This window comes from Aedes albopictus, chromosome 1 (genome assembly GCF_035046485.1).
Source record: "Aedes albopictus strain Foshan chromosome 1, AalbF5, whole genome shotgun sequence".
Classification (NCBI taxonomy): domain Eukaryota; kingdom Metazoa; phylum Arthropoda; class Insecta; order Diptera; family Culicidae; genus Aedes; species Aedes albopictus.
In genome coordinates this window covers 308709009-308732643 of record NC_085136.1, presented here as the reverse complement: position 1 = coordinate 308732643, position 23635 = coordinate 308709009, and the positions used below count along the sequence as shown (strand labels likewise).

The following is a 23635-nucleotide window of genomic DNA, read 5'->3' as shown; positions in this document are numbered from 1 at the left end:
AGTTTTCTCGGTTTTGTCCCTGCTCCTGATTGGGGTGCGAAATGCAGGCAGGCTTACGTGTTTTTTGCTCGACTTTTCGGGGTAGAAGTATGCAGACAGCGCCTTGAAGACTCCACAATCCTGGAGTGGAGGGCGGCCGCCAATGGAATTCAATAACAGAAAGTGTCAAACTGTTTGACATACTCGTTTGTGATTACAGGTGGCGGGGTTTTCCAATTTAAGACGGTGAGAAAGGTTTTTGGAATGTTATTACATTGGATTGAATGTGATCACTTTCGAAATGGCTGAGAAAGTAAATTGGATGGGTTTTGCAAGGTACAATTTTAAATATTCTTCATTATGAGCGTCTCATATTTGAAACTGTCTTTATAATCTATAGCATTTGATTCTCAATTGAAGAAAATATGGGTGTCTCATTGCAAAATTGTGTTTTAACCATAGAAATAGCTCTGAAAATAATTTCAGCATTGTCATCAGGTACGAAAACAGTCTTGAAACCAAATGCTCTTAGTGGAAAATCCTCGAAAGGATAAACCCTTCATATTTGTAAGCAAATTTTGTGCTTATAAATACTTACAAAAGCAATCCAGACCTCATCCGTGCATCTTCAGGTATCCCAAGCAACACACATGTTATAATAGAGTTACGACAGCGCAAGTTTTGGTTGTATAGAAGTTTATTTTACGTAATTCTAACATTGTGTTGAAATAACGTAAAATAAACTTCTATACAACCAAAACTTGCGCTGTCGCAACTTTTATATAACATGTGTGTTACTTGGGATCCCATCCCATTTCAACAAGTGTCCCATCTGAACAACATTTATAATCAGAACTGCAGAACTATACCCGTGCTCCATAATTATCACTTAAGGTTGTCCCATCTTTACCTGTTCTTCTACTCAATGTACTATGATTGTTACTTCCGGTTGTCCCACTATGAAGAATTTTGAATGTGACACCAATATATTAAGTATATGTTTATTCAATTGCATAAGCTACGGGTGTTTGAGTTTTATCTCTTCACTTTGTCATTGTACCGCACAATCTTTGGGCAGATTCACATTATGCACTCAAATAGCAGTATCTGAGAAGCAGTACTAGATTCCTGTGAGCATATATTTTTTATGGAACTATACTAAGCATCATGCGTCCCACAGTGTCCCGTTTAAGCTCGTCCTTTTCCATTTGATATTTGTTTAAAGACAATCGATGTGAAACTTGAAACTCGAGTGTTAATCTTTCCCTCTGACCTGCCTCTCACTACATGAATTCTATCACAATTAGCAGAACAATAGAATAACCATCCATTCTGACCTATGAAAACAGTTGTTTTTTTCATTCGGTTGTTCCACAAAGAAAAAGATACAACTTCTTCGCAAATGCACTCTAATGATTTGTAGCTATTCAATAATACTCTTAGGAAACAGATTGAACGCGTAGCATAAGATTTTGTTGATGTTCGATTGCTTGCTTCCAGTACAAGTGTCCCACAATCGCTAGCAGTCAGAGGTATGTTCTGAAACAAAAATGTTTGGTACTTGTAGGCATTAAATGTTTCTTAATATGAGGCAACCATCATCTTTTCTGCAGGAAGAAGCCTTGGAATATTTGATTTACATTATTCAAAACAACAAACATCCGTTGAACGGGTGCCCAAACATGTGTTTGAGTGACTATTCCGATGTATCAAGTGTCCCATTTTTATGCCATTATAGAAATATCGACGAGCTTCGATAATTCTAACGAGTAGCTTGCACAGTCAGACTTCCTGCTTTATTATATGTTTTTCTGGTGTCGAATGTCCTATCAACGTTAAAGAGAACGTTTTTAATAGTTCGTTCTTCAATGAGATGCGATCAATCAGATTGTGACTTATTGCAATTAGTTGCGATAGCAATTTATCCTTATTATAAGTGTCTCAACTTTATAAGCGCTGTTTGCAGATCAGAAGGAATTTCTCAGCCTATCTTAATGCATGGGAAATTCTTTGCCTGAATCGCTCAAGAAACTGTTTTTTCTTCGATCGCAATACGCAGTAGCGAAGAAATGACAGTTCAAAAGGCAGTCACCGAAGAAAGTTTCTGCCAGGAATCACTCAAGAAGTTTCTTGAGCGATTCCTTCCGAACTCGAAACTGCGCTAGTAGTTGGAACAAAAATATTCTCAATCGCCTTGCATCATGGCCAATCATAAGAAGCAGCGTAGCTTTACGGATGCTCTTCGAATGTCGGTTCAAACGCAAAAAATCTGTGCCTCAAGTTCCGTAGATTCCGTGGGTATCCCATTCTATCGAAATGCAATAATAACTCTTCTTGTGGGTGTCCCACGAGTCCCTAGAAAGAAATTTTATCATCTGATCAGCAATACCAGCAATATTTGGATGTCTTATTTAGTAGACTTTTAATCAGCTTATTCGCATTGTACTTTATATTGCACATGCTGGTCGGCCAAGAGAGACATGAAAGAATCTAAGCTTTGAAGAACTGCTTTGACAGGTCCTCGAGTGTCCCATTCATATAAAAGTCTACCATTACTTCTTCTTGTGGCCGTCCCATCAAGCCCAAAGTAATGCTTGATGCTCAATCAGTATTTCTAATTGGGAATGTCCAATTGCAAATAGTGTTATCAGTTCGAAATATTTTTGTGTTTACGAGTGTCTCATCATACTCATCACATGCCACGCAGGCGTCTCACCACGTCAATATCGTGGTGTTTGCGATTTCTTATCCTATCGTAAGTCTCAAAGCTCTTGCGAGCGTCATTTTGCTAACGGTTATATAAAATCCCAATATTACTCGTTTGGAAAATTCCGGAAAAAATCCGGTAGATATTCTCTAAACATTCCGTGAAGATTTTTGGATTGGATTCTACACAGAATATGAAGAAGATTCTTCACAGAATACGCAGAGCATCCTTCTTACAATCCTCAGAGGATTCTCCACAAAATCCAAAGAAAATTCTCCACAGAATTTGAAAAGCTTTCTCCACAGAATCTGGGAATGATTCGCCAAATATTTTGGAATCACAGAATCCTGAAGGGATTCTCCACAGAATCCTGAAGGGATTCGCCACAGAATCCTGAAGGGATTCTCCACAGAATCCTGAAGGGATTCTCCACAGAATCCTGAAGGGATTCTCCACAGAATCCTGAAGGGATTCTCCACAGAATCCTGAAGGGATTCTCCACAGAATCCTGAAGGGATTCTCCACAGAATCCTGAAGGGATTCTCCACAGAATCCTGAAGGGATTCTCCACAGAATCCTGAAGGGATTCTCCACAGAATCCTGAAGGGATTCTCCACAGAATCCTGAAGGGATTCTCCACAGAATCCTGAAGGGATTCTCCACAGAATCCTGAAGGGATTCTCCACAGAATCCTGAAGGGATTCTCCACAGAATCCTGAGAGAATTCTCCACAGAATCCTGAGAGGATTCTCCACAGAATCCTGAGAGGATTCTCCACAGAATCCTCGGAGGACTTTCCACAATCCTCGGAGGATTTTCCACAGAATCCTCGGAGGATTTTCCACAGAATCCTCGGAGGATTTCTCACAGAATCCTCGGAGGATTTTCCACAAAATCCTCGGAATATTTTCCACAGAATCCTCGGAAGATTCTCCACAGAATCCGAAGAGGATTCTCCACAGAATCCGAAGAGGATTCTCCACATAATTCGAAGATGATTCTCCACAGAATCCGAAGAAGATTCTTCATAGAATCCGAGGACGATTCTCCACAAAATCCGAAGAGGATTCTATACAGAGTCCGGAGAGGATTCTTCACAGAATCCGGAAAGGTTTCTTCACAGAACCGGTGAGGACTTTCCACAGAATCTGGAGAGAATTCTCCGCAGTACTGGAGAGGACGCTCCATTGAATCCCGATCCGATTTTTCCCAGAATTCGATGTGGATTTTCCACAGAATCCGGAGAGGATTCTCCTCAGAATCTTGAGAGGATTCTCCACAGAATTCGGAGAGGATATTTCACAGAATCCGGAGAGGATTCTTCACAGAATCCTGAGAGAAATGTTCACAGAATCCTATGTGGATTCTCCGCAGCATCCTAAGAAGATTCTCCACATAATCCAGTGAAGATTCTTCGTGGAATTTGTAGGGATTTCCTACAGAAACAAGAGAATCGCGAGTAGATTTGACGCGAAATATTATAAAACAAAAGTTCTGCAGATTTGTCAATATCACCTTCGATCTTATATACAAACGATGCTTGTTCGTCTTAGTTCTTGGCTAAGATAATCCTAATCAGCGTTAGAATTCAAATGCATCAGAGCACAACCATCACACAAACGACTGTTTGTGCAGCATTCCTTAATTCCAAGACAAACATCGGACTGCACTGGCACTGACAGTAGCTAGAAGGTGTAAAGTGGTGAGCTCACAGACCGAGTCGTCTTCGTCGTCCTCGTCGTCGCAAGAAGTTGTGAGGTCCTCAAACTAATGCTCCGTCAGCCATCCAGGAAAAAGACAAGCGAGTTCAAAGCGAGTTCTAAAAGAGTGTAAATAATGGAGTGACATTTGTTGAATGTTTCCTGGAGAAGCTTTCTTCCGGATGCTGCTCTGATAACACAACACACCCAAGCTCACCAACCAGATGCATTAGGATGTGGGTCAGTTTGTGTGAATCCGAAAAGGAAAAGCACCGATCTTGGAGGGGTGTTGTTTTGGTCGGAGGAGAGATGGTGGCTCCAAAGAGGAGTAAATGTGCATCTCCCATCACATCTGATGCATAAATAATGGGTTGAGTGGCTTGTCGTATCGTAAGGAATTCCAATGTTAGGCTTCACATCCCGGAGAATTTGGGGCTCCCCTCAGGAAGGTGTGGTTAACTGGAAAAGACGAGGCCAGGAATAAATATTGAGACAGTCTAAAATGGTCGCAAATGTGGGCCCATAGATTTGGAGAAACGAGCTCAAGTTGTCTTTTGTTTCCGGACTTTTGCATGTTTGCCTGCAGGCAAGAGCTGCTGCATCATGGTGCTGCTGATGTGGCAGTTTATGTGTGTGTGTATGGTAAATATTATGACTGAGATATGGCTCGGTGTCGGCGTGGCTTTGGACTTTACTGGGACCGACCAGGAGAAGACCGATTTGATATTTATTCACTGCGGCGGGGGTATTTGTGCCAGTGGAGGTATGAGGAAACGACTCTTTGCATTGAGAAGGCAAACCGGAAATTGGTCTTGCATGGAATTCAAGTTAACTGAAGAATTTATTTGCTGATAATTTAATTAGAATTCATTCTGAGTCTATTTACACGTCAGCAAAATGTTGAGAGCAAATGTTTTAAGATTGGATTGCAATTGAACTGTTTGCATATGTATTGCATATAATCCAACTCATCATCATAATCGTTAAGCCCTATGTGGAATTTCTCCGTCACTCGAACAATTCATCTGAAAACACACGAGAAACTGTCGAAAATTATTCCAGGTTTTAAGTGGATAATCCATCTAGGAATCTGGGATAATCCTTCAAGATTCTGGGGAGATATACTCCAGGATTTTGGAGAGAATCTTTCCAAGATTCTGGGGAGAATCCCTCTGAAACTCTAGGGATAATTCTTCCAGGATTCTGGAGAGAACTTTTCTGGGAAACTTTCCAGGGTTCTGGGAATATACATGAATTGGTGAGCTCATTCCATTCTAGTTTGTTATTTTCAGGCTCAAACAATAGAAATATCTGCTTCAATATTCGTGGATAGTAAATTTTTATACATTTTCCAAACAAACATTGTGTAGTTCAAGATTTTATCAAGGATTTTTCCAACCGGAATTTAGTACCCTCCCAACGTTCATCGTCGAACCAGCCCAACCAAGCACGCTGTATGAGTTAATGATTCTAGTTGAAACGATGCGTTTGATTGATTTTCACACCTTGATTGGGTTCGCCAACTCGTTCTCGCCAGAAAGGCGAACAAAAACAGCGAAGCAGAAATCCTTCGATCCTGAAATCCAAGAGCCGGATCGGATCCACCCGGGTCTATCTGTCTGTCTGTCCGTAGACTACACAGCTGCTTAGGAACGGCTTTACGCTCAGTGAAGCGATTGATTCCTACCCTTCGTTATTCAAGGGAGAAAGAGTGTGTGTGAGAGGGGTTAAAAGCCCTATCTCTTCATACCCGTCTTCCGTTCAGAGGGAAAACGAAAAATTCCGCTACGAATCGATTGCTTCCACCATAGCCATCCAACACACAACCGGAAGAAGCAATTGCTCATTATCACTCTTGGCTTGACGAGACTTGGTGGAGCAGTTTTCTCTTTCGTTTGGATGGATGAACTTTTCTGTTTTGATGCTACCCGGTGAAAGTCGATCCGGAAAAAAAGAAAGATTTTCCACCGCTTTGAGGTGAAGAGATTTCTTGTTGCGGTGGAAAAACTGTTGCATTCGTGGCAATGCTTGAGTTTTTGTGAGTGATTATCTGTCTGTATGTGCGTGTGTATGTGTGTATGTCTGTGCATCTCTGGAATAACAATTTACCCCAACTTTCCTTCATATAAGCTACCAGTGATTTATCGAAAAATAAAACTCCACAATTATACCAAAAAAAGTGGATCAGTCTAGACCAGATTGAAATAGCCTTCCACATCTCTAGAACTGTAGCAAAACAAAAATCAAAACGAAAGAAGATCCGCGTAACGTTTCATCCCACTCCGTTCTTTCGTTCTGGCTGAAAGCCGTTCTGATTTTTGCGCTAATCAGCCGGGATACACGGAAGTGAAGAAGCGAAGACTGCACAGAAGCGCTTCCGCTCCGGGTGGTGGAAGCTGAACCATTCATGGGTAAAGCAAGGCATGTACGGTTCATTTCACGCCACTGGCGCTGGATGGCTGCCTGGCTGACGGGTGATTGCGATTGATCTTGGAAGGAAGAAAGATTTTTTTGCTACGCTTCGGAAGAGTAAGTAATTTTCAATTAGAATTATGGCTTTGGTGTATCCTAAGACAGCTGAATGGGCTGTTGTCGATGATGTAACTTTATTTGTATTGCTTCATTGAGGATTTTACATTTCCGGAGAAATCAGCGACGGGGAACATTTTCTCAGTGTTTTTTTTTAGGAAAACCCTACAGGATTTCAAGGACAATTCCATCAGGCCTATAAAAGGAATCGCTCCAGGACACTGAGAAGAATCCTACCAGCCATCGACGAGAATTGCTCCATTATTCTGGAGATAATCCCGTCAGAATTGTTAAGGATATTCTGCCAGAATATTTGTAAGAATTTTCCCACGGCTCTGTGGAGAAACTTCTCCACAGGATACTGTGGAGAATCCTCTCAGGATTGTGTGGAGAATCCTCTCAAAATTGTGTGGAGAATCGTCTCAGGATTCTGTGGAGAATACTCTCAGGATACTGTGCAGAATCCTCTCAGGATTCTGTGGAGAATTCGCTCAGGATACTGTGGAGAATCTTCACCACAGGATACTGTAGAGAATCTCAGGATTGTGTGGAGAATCCTTTCAAGATTGTTAAGGATATTCTGCCAGAATATTTGTAAGAATTCTCCCACGGCCCTGTGGAAAATCTTCTCCACAGGATACTGTGGAGAATCCTTTCAGGGTTGTGTGGAGAATCCTCTCAAAATTGTGTGGAGAATCGTCTCAGGATTCTGTGTAGAATCCTCTCAGGATACTGTGCAGAATCCTCTCAGGATTCTGTGGAGAATTCTCTCAGGATACTGTGGAGAATCTTCACCACAGGATGCTGTGGAGAATCCTCTCAGGGAGCTATGGATAATCCCCTCAGGATTCTGTGGATAATCCTCTCAGGATAATTTGGAGAATCTGCTCCACATAATACTGTGGAGAATTCTCTCAGGATTCTGTGGAGAATCCTCTCAGGATTCTGTGGAGAATCCTCTCCGGATTCTGTGGAGAATCATCTCAGGATTCTGTGGAGAATCCTCTCAGGATTCTGTGCAGAATCATCTCCGGATTCTGTGGAGAATCCTCTCCGGATTCTGTGGTGAATCCTCTCCGGATTCTGTGGAGAATTCTCTCCGGATTCTGTGGAGAATCCTCTCCGGATTCTGTGGAGAATAGTCTCAGGATTCTGTGGAGAATAGTCTCAGGATTCTGTGGAGAATCCTCTCTGGATTCTGTGGAGAATCCTCTCAGGATTCTGTGGAGAATCCTCTCAGGATTCTGTGGAGAATTCTCTCAGGATTCTGTGCAGAATCATCTCCGGATTCTGTGGAGAATACTCTTCGGATTCTGTGGAGAATTCTCTCCGGATTCTGTGGTGAATCCTCTCCGGATTCTGTGGAGAATCCTCTCCGGATTCTGTGGAGAATCCTCTCCGGATTCTGTGGAGAATTCTCTCCGGATTCTGTGGAGAATCCTCTCCGGATTCTGTGGAGAATAGTCTCAGGATTCTGTGGAGAATCCTCTCTGGATTCTGTGGAGAATCCTCTCTGGATTCTGTGGAGAATCCTCTCAGGATTCTGTGGAGAATCCTCTCAGGATTCTGTGGAGAATTCTCTCAGGATTCTGTGCAGAATCATCTCCGGATTCTGTGGAGAATACTCTTCGGATTCTGTGGAGAATCCCTCCAGGATTCTGTGGAGAATCCCTTCAGTATTCTGTGGAGAATCCTCTCAGGGTTTTGTGGAGAATCCTCTCCGCATTCTGTGAAGAATCCTCTCCGCATTCTGTGGAGAATCCTCTCCGTATTCTGTGGAGAATCCTCTCCGAATTCTTTGCAGAATCCTCTCCGGATTCTGTGCAGAATTCTCTCCGGATTCTGTGCAGAATTCTCTCCGGATTCTGTGCAGAATCCTGTCCGGATTCTGTGGAGAATCCTGTCCGGATCCTGTGGAGAATGCTCTCCGGATTCTTTGGAGAATCCTCTTCGCATTCTGTGGAGAATCTCCACCGCATTTTGTGTCTGTGTTTCCAGCTTAAAGTTTGATACGAATTATCTGAAACAGATTGACTTTCCAGACATTTAAGAGCATTGACACAACTTTTTCTCGAAATCCCCACTCTTCGTTCCCTGTTCCCCGACATGGATTTCGCCCGCCAGCAAAGATCCACACCGCCAGCGCAAGTATATGAGCGGAAAATCGGATTTACTGCCAGATGACTCCTGCGAACGGAAATCCACCCCGTGCCCCCACCACAAAGATCGGATCGCGATAAACGCGGGACCTTTCGCCTCTGCTTCGAAAACGCAAAAAGCGCGTGCGGGTTTGGGCGTAAAATGGCGTGACGATAGATAAAATTTTCGGTATTTTATTATCAGCTATGCCGCAGGGAGGAACGTGAAGCAGCGGTTGGAATGATTCCATCCATATCAGGCTTCGGAATTTTTTGTTGGAGGAAAAGGGTGCTTTTGCGAAAATATGGCAGCCATTCACATTGGTCTGGCTTCTTCTGCGAGAGCAAATATTGATCGAAATTTGTTTAGTTCATACATTTATCAAAAATGATTGAAAAATTCAGAAAGATTTTGTGGAGAATTTCTGAGAATAAATAGTGAAACATCCTCAAAGAACTCTGTTCTGGAGAAATTCTGTGGAGAGTTTAAGGAATTTCAAAAACTTCCAGAATTCGTCCGCTGTTAGATTTAGAAGCTTTCTGTGAAAAAAATATGCAAGGATTTATTTAGAAGTGGTTCTGCGAGGCCATATGCCACTATCGCATTTGATCTCAGACCGTGCGTATCTAAAACGAATAGATTCGCCACACACAAATTCCGCATTTGCTTTGGAGAAAAATAGTTCTAACAAAGCCACATGGCATCGCAGCTTTCCGGGAAATACGTAATCGTCGAATTCACTCAAACTGTCAATTCGATTGAAACTAAATCCGGTGGTGGGTTCTTCCCCATCGCAGCCGCAAGTTGAATCCAGCTTCAAATTTCACAGAGTATCAATTATTTTCGCAGCCTCTGGAAAAAAAAAACAAAATTGGATTGATTGATTGGGATGTTATTTATTCGGGAAGGTGTGATGTGAAACCGTGCGATAAACTACGGTTCTGGGAAAACGTATGATAATCTGGTTCTCCCTGTTTGTTTATTCAGTTGGATTGAAGCCATTCGATTTTAAATTTTAAAATTTATTCGTTCCTGTCTGGTTATATTTTCTTCTTCCAGATTTGAAACCAATTCGACTGGAATGACGGAATCTCAAGAGAATCCAACCATAACTCTCGAATTAATTCCACAAGGATTCTGTGGAGAATCCTCCGAGGATTCTGTGGAGAATCCTCCGAGGATTCTGTGGAGAATCCTCCGAGGATTCTGTGGAGAATCTTCCGAGGATTCTGTGGAGAATCCTGCGAGGATTCCGTGGAGAATCCTCCGAGGATTCCGTGGAGAATCCTCCGAGGATTCCGTGGAGAATCCTCCGAGGATTCCGTGGAGAATCCTCCGAGGATTCCGTGGAGAATCCTCCGAGGATTCCGTGGAGAATCCTTCGAGGATTCCGTGGAGAATCCTGCGAGGATTCCGTGGAGAATCCTCCGAGGATTCCGTGAAGAATCCTCCGAGGATTCCGTGGAGAATCCTCCGAGGATTCCGTGGAGAATCCTCCGAGGATTCCGTGGAGAATCCTCCGAGGATTCCGTGGAGAATCCTCCGAGGATTCCGTGGAGAATCCTCCGAGGATTCCGTGGAGAATCCTCCGAGGATTCCGTGGAGAATCCTCCGAGGATTCCGTGGAGAATCCTCCGAGGATTATGTGGAGAATCCTCCGAGGATTCTGTAGAGGATCCTCCGAGGATTCTGTGGAGAATCCTCCGAGGATTCTGTGGAGAATCCTCCGAGGATTCTGTGGAGAATCCTCCGAGGATTCTGTGGAGAATCCTCCGAGGATTCTGTGGAGAATCCTCCGAGGATTCTGTGGAGAATCCTCCGAGGATTATGTGGAGAATCCTCCGAGGATTCTGTGGAGAATCCTCCGAGGATTCTGTGGAGAATCCTCCGAGGATTCTGTGGAGAATCCTCCGAGGATTCTGTGGAGAATCCTCCGAGGATTCTGTGGAGAATCCTCCGAGGATTCTGTGGAGAATCCTCCGAGGATTCTGTGGAGAATCCTCCGAGGATTCTGTGGAGAATCCTCCGAGGATTCTGTGGAGAATCCTCCGAGGATTCTGTGGAGAATCCTCCGAGGATTCTGTGGAGAATCCTCCGAGGATTCTATGGAGAATCCTCCGAGGATTCTGTGGAGAATCCTCCGAGCATTCTGTGGAGACGGAATCTCAAAAGAATCCAACCATAACTCTCGTATTAATTCCACAAGGATTCTGTGGAGATTCCTCCGAGGATTTTGTGGAGAATCCTCCGAGGATTCTGTGGAGAATCTTCGAGGATTCTGTGGAGAATCCTCCGAGGATTCCTTGGAGAATCCTCCGAGGATTCAGTAGAGAATCCTCCGAGGATTCTGTGGAGAATCCTCCGAGGATTCTGTGGAGAATCCTCCGAGGATTCTGTGGAGAATCCTCCGAGGATTCTGTGGAGAATCCTCCGAGGATTCTGTGGAGAATCCTCCGAGGATTCTGTGGAGAATCCTCCGAGGATTCTGTGGAGAATCCTCCGAGGATTCTGTGGAGAATCCTCCGAGGATTCTGTGGAGAATCCTCCGAGGATTCTGTGGAGAATCCTCCGAGGATTCTGTGGAGAATCCTCCGAGGATTCTGTGGAGAATCCTCCGAGGATTCTGTGGAGAATCCTCCGAGGATTCTGTGGAGAATCCTCCGAGGATTCTGTGGAGAATCCTCCGAGGATTCTGTGGAGAATCCTCCGAGGATTCTGTGGAGAATCCTCCGAGGATTCTGTGGAGAATCCTCCGAGGATTCTGTGGAGAATCCTCCGAGGATTCTGTGGAGAATCCTCCGAGGATTCTGTGGAGAATCCTCCGAGGATTCTGTGGAGAATCCTCCGAGGATTCTGTGGAGAATCCTCCGAGGATTCTGTGGAGAATCCTCCGAGGATTCTGTGGAGAATCCTCCGAGGATTCTGTGGAGAATCCTCCGAGGATTCTGTGGAGAATCCTCCGAGGATTCTGTGGAGAATCCTCCGAGGATTCTGTGGAGAATCCTCCGAGGATTCTGTGGAGAATCCTCCGAGGATTCTGTGGAGAATCCTCCGAGGATTCTGTGGAGAATCCTCCGAGGATTCTGTGGAGAATCCTCCGAGGATTCTGTGGAGAATCCTCCGAGGATTCTTTTTTTTGATGATGATGATGATGATGATGATGATGGTCCCGCCACATACCCCTACAAAGGTTTGAGCTAGACGATATATCTTTAAGATAATTATTAATTATGATCAATGAAATCAGATTTGCAAACTAGATACGGTCTGATTCTTTTCACAGATATAAACAACATTATAATTTGTCATACTGTACAGCAAAAACATAAATTTCGAAATACTGCTGCTCTCATCTTCAGATGTTTGCAAGCGTTACTAGTGATCATGAAAGATCAGAAAATCAAAAATATTGCGAGGATTGATAACGTTCGCGCGATGTCAAAACAGTCGGCAATATTCTCATTCTCAAGAAATTCCCGACATTCAACTAGACAACTCACTACTAATCTACAGAATCCTTCAACAGTAGAAATATTCCATATGATAAATAAATACAAAAATGTCATTTATACCTGTCACCGCGCGCGAGACTCAAACTTTTGTAGACTACACAAAATACGTTCAGTTAATAATACTACGTCAATAAATATAAAATCCATCATCATCATCGGGGCGACCATTATAGTTTGTTCGTGCCTCCTATTACAAAAATATAAATTGTCCACACAAAATATCCGTTGGTAAACTTCGTCAAGATACAAAATCTAGTCAAGAATAAAAAGTCAACAGAGTAGCTGTTCAAAAAGCAGCTTTTACGTGTGAAATACATAGTCTCTTAAACTGTGATAGAGTTACTGCATTCGTGATGTGGTCAGGCATCGAATTGAAAACATTTATACCTTTATAATACAAGGAATTTTGTGAAGCACCATGCAAAAAGTGGGGTGTTCGTATTTGATCCGCGTTTCTAGAGTTATAACTATGAATGTCACTTCCTCTTTCAATTCGATCACACAAATATCTAGGCAACATACCATTCTTTAACTTAAAAATGAACACCAACGTTAGATAGACAATTCTTTGCTTCACTGACAGCCACTGAAGGGCGTCCAACAAAAAAGTTGAGGAAGTGAATCTGTTACATCTTAAAATCAATCGCATTATTTTATTTTGCAAACGCTGTAGCCTTGATATTTGTGTTTCATTAGCTAAAAACAAAATGGATGGACAGAACTCAATGTGTGGAGAAATGATTGATTTGTACAACTGTATTTTACTAGCAATAGTCAAATCGTTTTTTAATCGACATAGAATACCATACTTTTTGGCTATTTTCTTGATGACATTGTCGATGTGAGCGTCAAACTTTAGTCTGTCATCAATAATCACGCCAAGATATTTAATTTCGCGCACGCGATCAATTGTCTCACTATCAATTTCTACAGAGACTTCATAGTTTACTCGATTCCGCGATATTACCATGAATTTAGTTTTAGTTATGTTCAATTTCAACTGTTTGTACTTCAACCATTTACTCAGAGAACGTAAATCTGCATTCATTTGTGAAACGGCTTCCCCTAAATCTTTGGCTGCAATGAATATAACGGTATCATCAGCAAAAAGATTAATATCACAAAATCGTAAGACTCGCCGCATGTCATTTATGTACATAATGAATAAAACGGGCCCTAATACACTCCCCTGTGGTACGCCAAGGCTGTTCGCCACGGGGCTCGAAATTGAATCATTGAAAGCAGTCCGTTGGGCTCTGTCACACAAATAGCTTTCGAACCATCTGTATGCAGAACCCGCAAATCCAAAGCGCTTTATTGTTTGCAACAACAAGGGCCGAGAAATTGTTTCAAAAGCGCGTTTCAGATCCAAAAAAACAGCAACAATCGTATCTTTGCGCTCTAATTTTTCTTTCCATTTTGCTAGCACCAGATTTAATGCGGTTTCACAGGAATGACCTTCCCGATATCCCGATTGTTCTGGTACTAGCAAATCAAAACTATTTAAATATGCTAACAGCTGGCCTTTAACAACAAGTTCTAAAATTTTCTCTAAAGTGTGCAACATGTTGATGGGACGAAACTCTTCGGCTTTAATCGTTCCAGCAACTTTTTGAATGGGAATCACTAATGATTCCTTCCAAACGTGCGGCACGTGCCCAGTTTGTAACGATTCATTAATTAGGTCCAGCAGATTGTGTCCGATGACATCAAAGCAATCCTGTATAACTCTCGCATTTACATTGTCTACGCCAGCCGTTTTGCCCATAGAAAAGCAAATATTTTTCAATTCTTCCAAAGTTATTGGGTGAAAAGATTCAAATCTACTGTTAATACTAATTGGCTGTTTTAATTCGTCAGGCTCATCTACTAATTCAATTGATTGATTAATAGATGAAACACTATCGACGAAATATTCATTAAATCTACACGCTATAACTTGTTCAGACTCTTCTAGTGTGCCGTTGAAGGTTATGGACCGCGGTTTACAATTACTAGGTTTTAACAAAGATTTCAAAATTTTCCATAACTCTTTGCTGTTGTTTTGATGATGATCAATTTTCCTCTGAATATACTCGCATCTAGTTTGTTTAACCAGTTGCGAGTATTTATTACGCACGACCTTGTACCTTTTCCAATTGCTATAATTTTCTCTTCTACGCCATTTTTTATACAGTTTGTCTCTATTGCGTTTAAGGCGCAAAAGATCCAAATTGTACCAGCTGTTCGAGTTTTTAATTGAAACTAATTTCTGTTCGACTAATTGATTGGTACAAGTTTTCAAGACGTCAGTTAAAACAGCTGATTTATGATCTAAAGAACCGCCGTTTGCATGAAAATCCACATGTCTTGCGACGAGACTCGAAACTGCTTGTTTCGAATATTTCTTCCAACACTTCAATTTCACAAGATCATTATCCTCGCTACTAGATTCGTTAATATTGATAACTAAAGTTTCATGGTCAGTAAGTTTTAAATCAGAATTTGCAACGACACTAACAGAATCAAAATTTGAATATACATGGTCAATCAAAGTTTTACTGTGTTGGGAAATACGCGTATAAACATTTACTGTCTGTTTCAAATTAAAAAAGTCAGCTAACCGTTTCAAATGATTCGAATTCGGATTGTCACACCAATTGATATTAAAATCTCCAGCAAGTATATTTAATTTACTATAATCTAAGAATACCTCAAGCCAGTTTTCTAAAATTTCAATAAATCGCTGGTCATTTGAACTGGGAGAGTGATATAAAACACCATAATTACCGATCCTCATGCCACGTACAACCGCAATGCCTAAGAACCAATTTCCTTCACAAACCTCGTTCAATTGAAGCTTGTATTGAACTGATTCTTTGACATAAATAGCAACTCCGCCAGTATGTCTCGAATGTGATACACAGGCAGCCACATTATATCCCGGAATACTATACTGATCAAAAGCATTTACATCAACAATATGCGTTTCAGACAGAAATACTAGATTTGGACGTTTTTCTTCTACAATCTGACGTAATTCTACGTAGTTTGTAGTTAACCCGGCTATATTCAAATATAAAATATCAAAAAGATTCACATTGCTTCTGGAACTTGGTTGCTATTCATTGAAATGTAGGCTGCTCTTTTTCCTATTGTACAACCTCTTGAAAACTTCACATTCATGACTGAATGCACCGTGGTTATCGTCCAAGTTCATGTTACGCTCTACATTGACCTTTTTACAGTTTATACATTTCAAAACGGTTGCCGTACATTCGGATGTCTTGTGACTTCCACTGCATCTAGAGCATGTTCACAATTTTTGCAATTCATACTCATATGCCCAAATTCTCCACATTTGAAACATCTCAAAACATGAATTTCGGGAACAATACGACATCTATCAAACTTTATAAATACCTTTCCGGCGGTCAACAAACAATTATGGGTCTCTTTATCGACCTCAATTACCGCATTGTACTTATTGTACTTAAGGTGTGGATTTTCATACATTCTTATTACTTTTACTTCATTAATGGCGATGTCTTCATTTTGATCTTTTAAAATCATAATGAAGTCATCGGAGGAAAACTTCTCGCTCATGCCCTTCACTTTAAGTCTTGGCACCGATGAGGGAACAACAGCATTGTAGTTTTCACCCAAATCGCTTTGAATGCCATCTTTCACAACATTAATATTGTAGCCTGTTGCACACTCAGCGATAATAGAGCCATCTTTCCCGTGTCTAAAGTTACTGATTTTGTGTTTTTTTGGATCTAATTTACTAGTCAAAACTTTGCGAGTATCCTCGCTACTCTGATTGGACTCTTTTGGCTTGATCACAATGACCGGACGAGCCTTACGAGTCACTTCATCATTCGCAGTGCTTTTCTTTCTGTAACTTTTCTTTTTAATTTTAGTCCCAATATTACTTTTAACTACTTCCGCGAAACTAATACTTTCACAAAAAACATTATCCGACGTCGCGTCAACGTCTTCTTGAACCTTTCGCTTTTTGCCTCTGGGATTCAGGCTCGGCTCCGAAGCCGTTCTTGATGTACCTTGCTTACTATTCATCGCAGCTACTGTTTTAGACGGATTAAATTCGAAAAATGAACATTTCATACTTTCCAACTCTTTGCTCACAGATCTACCAAGTTCAGAAACAGCCTTTTCCATAGCACTATTTATACTTCTCCCCAATTCTTCCATCCCGATCTTTAACGCGTCATTTATCTGAGCAGCAATTTGCTCTCGAACGCCACTGATCGAGTCAGAAATCGAAGAGATCTTCTTCATTTCTTCTTCGAACTTTTGGACGGTCGAGAGCGCCAAATTCTGCTCGCCACAACACTGGCCCGATAAACAATCACCACATTTGAATTCCAGATTTTCGTTCTCACTGACTAGCTTTGCTACAGCTTTCGTCAGAGGAGTGCACTTGTAATGGTACACTCTAGAACACCTCGAGCATGCAGTCGGTATGTCCGACGGTAGTATGGCACTACCGCAAACACACTCAGCCATCTCGTATAGCTTACCACATACACGATACTACAGACAAACACGCACGCAACGCTAACACAGATGAGACAACACAATAAATCAAAAATTTACCAGCCGCCAGCCAGCGCTGGGGCAAAAATAAATGCACAATTATACAAGAACAAGCACTCGAGACAATTTGCCTCCTACTTATCCTGCTTCAAAACACTATTATGCTCGCTGTAGAAATAAATTTCTAGCGGCAAATCCACTATTTCACACGAAAATTTAATTAAAATAGCACTGCACTGCAGAAACAAACTACACTGTTCACCATCACCACAAAAGATGTGGAGAATCCTCCGAGGATTCTGTGGAGAATCCTCCGAGGATTCTGTGGAGAATCCTCCGAGGATTCTGTGGAGAATCCTCCGAGGATTCTGTGGAGAATCCTCCGAGGATTCTGTGGAGAATCCTCCGAGGATTCTGTGGAGAATCTTCCGAGGATTCTGTGGAGAATCCTCCGAGGATTCTGTGGAGAATCCTCCGAGGATTCTGTGGAGAATCCTCCGAGGATTCTGTGGCGAACCCTCCGAGGATTCTGTGGAGAATCCTCCGAGGATTCTGTGGAGAATCCTCCGAGGATTCTGTGGAGAATCCTCCGAGGATTCTGTGGAGAATCCTCCGAGGATTCTGTGGAGAATCCTCCAAAGATTCTGTGGAGAATCCTCCGAGGACTCTGTGGAGAATCCTCCGAGGATTCTGTGGAGAATCCTCCGAGGATTCTGTGGAGAATCCTCCGAGGATTCTGTGGAGAATCCTCCGAGGATTCTGTGGAGAATCCTCCGAGGATTCTGTGGAGAATCCTCCGAGGATTCTGTGGAGAATCCTCCGAGGATTCTGTGGAGAATCCTCCGAGGATTCTGTGGAGAATCCTCCGAGGATTCTGTGGAGAATCCTCCGAGGATTCTGTGGAGAATCCTCCGAGGATTCTGTGGAGAATCCTCCGAGGATTCTGTGGAGAATCCTCCGAGGATTCTGTGGAGAATCCTCCGAGGATTCTGTGGAGAATCCTCCGAGGATTCTGTGGAGAATCCTCCGAGGATTCTGTGGAGAATCCTCCGAGGATTCTGTGGAGAATCCTCCGAGGATTCTGTGGAGAATCCTCCGAGGATTCTGTGGAGAATCCTCCGAGGATTCTGTGGAGAATCCTCCGAGGATTCTGTGGAGAATCCTCCGAGGATTCTGTGGAGAATCTTCCGAGGATTCTGTGGAGAATCCTCCGAGGATTCTGTGGAGAATCCTCCGAGGATTCTGTGGAGAATCCTCCGAGGATTCTGTGGCGAACCCTCCGAGGATTCTGTGGAGAATCCTCCGAGGATTCTGTGGAGAATCCTCCGAGGATTCTGTGGAGAATCCTCCGAGGATTCTGTGGAGAATCCTCCAAAGATTCTGTGGAGAATCCTCCGAGGACTCTGTGGGGAATCCTCCGAGGATTCTGTGGAGAATCCTCCGAGGATTCTGTGGAGAATCCTCCGAGGATTCTGTGGAGAATCCTCCGAGGATTCTGTGGAGAATCCTCCGAGGATTCTGTGGAGAATCCTCCGAGGATTCTGTGGAGAATCCTCCGAGGATTCTGTGGAGAATCCTCCGAAGATTCTGTGGAGAATCCTCCGAGGATTCTGTGGAGAATCCTCCGAGGATTCTGTGGAGAATCCTCCGAGGATTCTGTGGAGAATCCTCCGAGGATTCTGTGGAGAATCCTCCGAGGATTCTGTGGAGAATCCTCCAAGGATTCTGTGGAGAATCCTCCGAGGATTCTGTGGAGAATCCTCCGAGGATTCTGTGGAGAATCCTCCGAGGATTCTGTGGAGAATCCTCCGAGGATTCTGTGGAGAATCCTCCGAGGATTCTGTGGAGAATCCTCCGAGGATTCTGTGGAGAATCCTCCGAGGATTCTGTGGAGAATCCTCCGAGGATTCTGTGGAGAATCCTCCGAGGATTCTGTGGAGAATCCTCCGAGGATTCTGTGGAGAATCCTCCGAGGATTCTGTGGAGAATCCTCCGAGGATTCTGTGGAGAATCCTCCGAGGATTCTGTGGAGAATCCTCCGAGGATTCTGTGGAGAATCCTCCGAGGATTCTGTGGAGAATCCTCCGAGGATTCTGTGGAGAATCCTCCGAGGATTCTGTGGAGAATCCTCCGAGGATTCTGTGGAGAATCCTCCGAGGATTCTGTGGAGAATCCTCCGAGGATTCTGTGGAGAATCCTCCGAGGATTCTGTGGAGAATCCTCCGAGGATTCTGTGGAGAATCCTCCGAGGATTCTGTGGAGAATCCTCCGAGGATTCTGTGGAGAATCCTCCGAGGATTCTGTGGAGAATCCTCCGAGGATTCTGTGGAGAATCCTCCGAGGATTCTGTGGAGAATCCTCCGAGGATTCTGTGGAGAATCCTCCGAGGATTCTGTGGAGAATCCTCCGAGGATTCTGTGGAGAATCCTCCGAGGATTCTGTGGAGAATCCTCCGAGGATTCTGTGGAGAATCCTCCGAGGATTCTGAGGAGAATCCTCCGAGGATTCTGAGGAGAATCCTCCGAGGATTCTGAGGAGAATCCTCCGAGGATTCTGAGGAGAATCCTACGAGGATTCTGAGGAGAATCCTCCGAGGATTCTGAGGAGAATCCTCCGAGGATTCTGAGGAGAATCCTCCGAGGATTCTGAGGAGAATCCTCCGAGGATTCTGAGGAGATCCGAGGATTCTGTGGAGAATCCTCCGAGGATTCTGTGGAGAATCCTCCGAGGATTCTGTGGAGAATCCTCCGAGGATTCTGTGGAGAATCCTCCGAGGATTCTGTGGAGAATCCTCCGAGGATTCTGTGGAGAATCCTCCGAGGATTCTGTGGAGAATCCTCCGAGGATTCTGTGGAGAATCCTCCGAGGATTATGTGGAGAATCCTCCGAGGATTCTGTGGAGAATCCTCCGAGGATTCTGTGGAGAATCCTCCGAGGATTATGTGGAGAATCCTCCGAGGATTCTGTGGAGAATCCTCCGAGGATTCTGTGGAGAATCCTCCGAGGATTCTGTGGAGAATCCTCCGAGGATTCTGTGGAGAATCCTACGAGGATTCTGTGGAGAATCCTCCGAGGATTCTGTGGAGAATCCTCCGAGGATTCTGTGGAGAATCCTCCGAGGATTCTGTGGAGAATCCTCCGAGGATTCTGTGGAGAATCCTCCGAGGATTCTGTGGAGAATCCTCCGAGGATTCTGTGGAGAATCCTCCGAGGATTCTGTGGAGAATCCTCCGAGGATTCTGTGGAGAATCCTCCGAGGATTCTGTGGAGAATCCTCCGAGGATTCTGTGGAGAATCCTCCGAGGATTCTGTGGAGAATCCTCTGAGGAGAATCCTCCGAGGATTCTGAGGAGAATCCTCCGAGGATTCTGAGGAGAATCCTCTGAGGAGAATCCTCTGAGGAGAATCCTCCGAGGATTCTGAGGAGAATCCTCCGAGGATTCTGAGGAGAATCCTCCGAGGATTCTGAGGAGAATCCTCCGAGGATTCTGAGGAGAATCCTCTGAGGAGAATCCTCCGAGGATTCTGAGGAGAATCCTCCGAGGATTCTGAGCAGAATCCTCCGAGGATTCTGAGGAGAATCCTCCGAGGATTCTGAGGAGAATCCTCCGAGGATTCTGAGGAGAATCCTCCGAGGATTCTGAGGAGAATCCTCCGAGGATTCTGAGGAGAATCCTCCGAGGATTCTGAGGAGAATCCTCCGAGGATTCTGAGGAGAATCCTCCGAGGATTCTGAGGAGAATCCTCCGAGGATTCTGAGGAGAATCCTCCGAGGATTCTGAGGAGAATCCTCCGAGGATTCTGAGGAGAATCCTCCGAGGATTCTGTGGAGAATCCTCCGAGGATTCTGAGGAGAATCCTCCGAGGATTCTGTGGAGAATCCTCCGAGGATTCTGTGGAGAATCCTCCGAGGATTCTGTGGAGAATCCTCCGAGGATTCTGTGGAGAATCCTCCGAGGATTCTGTGGAGAATCCTCCGAGGATTCTGTGGAGAATCCTCCGAGGATTCTGTGGAGAATCCTCCGAGGATTCTGTGGAGAATCCTCCGAGGATTCTGTGGAGAATCCTCCGAGGATTCTGTGGAGAATCCTCCGAGGATTCTGTGGAGAATCCTCCGAGGATTCTGTGGAGAATCCTCCGAGGATTCTGTGGAGAATCCTCCGAGGATTCTGTGGAGAATCCTCCGAGGATTCTGTGGAGAATCCTCCGAGGATTCTGTGGAGAATCCTCCGAGGATTCTGTGGAGAATCCTCCGAGGATTCTGTGGAGAATCCTCCGAGGATTCTGTGGAGAATCCTCCGAGGATTCTGTGGAGAATCCTCCGAGGATTCTGTGGAGAATCCTCCGAGGATTCTGTGGAGAATCCTCCGAGGATTCTGTGGAGAATCCTCCGAGGATTCTGTGGAGAATCCTCCGAGGATTCTGTGGAGAATCCTCCGAGGATTCTGTGGAGAATCCTCCGAGGATTCTGTGGAGAATCCTCCGAGGATTCTGTGGAGAATCCTCCGAGGATTCTGTGGAGAATCCTCCGAGGATTCTGTGGAGAATCCTCCGAGGATTCTGTGGAGAATCCTCCGAGGATTCTGTGGAGAATCCTCCGAGGATTCTGTGGAGAATCCTCCGAGGATTCTGAGGAGAATCCTCCGAGGATTCTGAGGAGAATCCTCCGAGGATTCTGAGGAGAATCCTCCGAGGATTCTGTGGAGAATCCTCCGAGGATTCTGTGGAGAATCCTCCGAGGATTCTGTGGAGAATCCTCCGAGGATTCTGTGGAGAATCCTCCGAGGATTCTGTGGAGAATCCTCCGAGGATTCTGTGGAGAATCCTCCGAGGATTCTGTGGAGAATCCTCCGAGGATTCTGTGGAGAATCCTCCGAGGATTCTGTGGAGAATCCTCCGAGGATTCTGTGGAGAATCCTCCGAGGATTCTGTGGAGAATCCTCCGAGGATTCTGTGGAGAATCCTCCGAGGATTCTGTGGAGAATCCTCCGAGGATTCTGTGGAGAATCCTCCGAGGATTCTGTGGAGAATCCTCCGAGGATTCTGTGGAGAATCCTCCGAGGATTCTGTGGAGAATCCTCCGAGGATTCTGTGGAGAATCCTCCGAGGATTCTGTGGAGAATCCTCCGAGGATTCTGTGGAGAATCCTCCGAGGATTCTGTGGAGAATCCTCCGAGGATTCTGTGGAGAATCCTCCGAGGATTCTGTGGAGAATCCTCCGAGGATTCTGTGGAGAATCCTCCGAGGATTCTGTGGAGAATCCTCCGAGGATTCTGTGGAGAATCCTCCGAGGATTCTGTGGAGAATCCTCCGAGGATTCTGTGGAGAATCCTCCGAGGATTCTGTGGAGAATCCTCCGAGGATTCTGTGGAGAATCCTCCGAGGATTCTGTGGAGAATCCTCCGAGGATTCTGTGGAGAATCCTCCGAGGATTCTGTGGAGAATCCTCCGAGGATTCTGTGGAGAATCCTCCGAGGATTCTGTGGAGAATCCTCCGAGGATTCTGTGGAGAATCCTCGAGGATTCTGTGGAGAATTCTCCGAGGATTCTGAGGAGAATCCTCCGAGGATTCTGAGGAGAATCCTCCGAGGATTCTGAGGAGAATCCTCCGAGGATTCTGAGGAGAATCCTCCGAGGATTCTGAGGAGAATCCTCCGAGGATTCTGAGGAGAATCCTCCGAGGATTCTGAGGAGAATCCTCCGAGGATTCTGAGGAGAATCCTCCGAGGATTCTGAGGAGAATCCTCCGAGGATTCTGAGGAGAATCCTCCGAGGATTCTGAGGAGAATCCTTCCGAGGACTCTGAGGAGAATCCTCCGAGGACTCTGAGGAGAATCCTCCGAGGACTCTTAGGAGAATCCTCCGAGGATTCTGAGGAGAATCCTCCGAGGATTCTGAGGAGAATCCTCCGAGGATTCTGAGGAGAATCCTCCGAGGATTCTGAGGAGAATCCTCCGAGGATTCTGAGGAGAATCCTCCGAGGATTCTGAGGAGAATCCTCCGAGGATTCTGAGGAGAATCCTCCGAGGATTCTGAGGAGAATCCTCCGAGGATTCTGAGGAGAATCCTCCGAGGATTCTGAGGAGAATCCTCCGAGGATTCTGAGGAGAATCCTCCGAGGATTCTGAGGAGAATCCTCCGAGGATTCTGAGGAGAATCCTCCGAGGATTCTGAGGAGAATCCTCCGAGGATTCTGAGGAGAATCCTCCGAGGATTCTGAGGAGAATCCTCCGAGGATTCTGAGGAGAATCCTCCGAGGATTCTGAGGAGAATTCTCCGAGGATTCTGTGGAGAATCCTCCGAGGATTCTGAGGAAAATTCTCCGAGGATTCTGAGGAGAATTCTCCGAGGGTTCTGTGGAGAATCCTCCGAGGATTCTGTGGAGAATCCTCCGAGGATTCTGTGGAGAATCCTCCGAGGATTCTGTGGAGAATCCTCCGAGGATTCTTTGGAGAATCCTCCGAGGATTCTTTGGAGAATCCTCCGAGGATTCTTTGGAGAATCCTCCGAGGATTCTGTGGAGAATCCTC

General features: G+C 44.5%; 1 protein-coding gene across 1 annotated transcript in view; it reads left to right on the top strand.

The window, feature by feature from the left end:
• Positions 1-23635, top strand: part of LOC109621728 (uncharacterized) — a 634920-nt gene that overhangs the window by 452627 nt on the left and 158658 nt on the right. The gene's annotated exons all lie outside the window — the stretch shown is intronic.